The sequence below is a fragment of the Dendroctonus ponderosae genome, unplaced genomic scaffold (genome assembly GCF_020466585.1).
Source record: "Dendroctonus ponderosae isolate FM_Combo_2020 unplaced genomic scaffold, Dpon_F_20191213v2 Dpon_F_20191213_1, whole genome shotgun sequence".
Taxonomy (NCBI): domain Eukaryota; kingdom Metazoa; phylum Arthropoda; class Insecta; order Coleoptera; family Curculionidae; genus Dendroctonus; species Dendroctonus ponderosae.
In genome coordinates this window covers 37,112,892-37,113,327 of record NW_026017110.1, presented here as the reverse complement: position 1 = coordinate 37,113,327, position 436 = coordinate 37,112,892, and positions in this window count along the sequence as shown.

Here is a 436-nt window from a genome sequence, read left to right as displayed (position 1 = left end):
TTTTTCCGTAGCAGCAGGATGGCTTGAGTACAGGGAGAATGCAAAAGCTGCCGGCTTACCAAGAAAAGAAATAATGGACTTTCTTGATTTCAAACTTTCTATTGCCAAATCACTGATCTTAGAAAATCAAGGAGAAGATGACATGGAGTTTGAAGCAGAAGATGATGAACAACCCGGAAGCAAGCGAAGAAGTGTACAACCTATTCCTGATAAAAGATGTAGGCGGCAGGGAAACATACATTTGATGGAATTTATGAAAGACAAGCAAAAATCTCGCTCTAAGTGCCGTTTACCTAACTGCAATAAACTTACCTTTGCTAAATGTAAAGCTTGCGGTATTTATTTATGTTGTAGCGTGGAAAGAAATTGTTTTGCAACTTTCCATCAATAATTTTCCATTTGTATTTTTTTATTTACATATAGACCCGAAGTATCA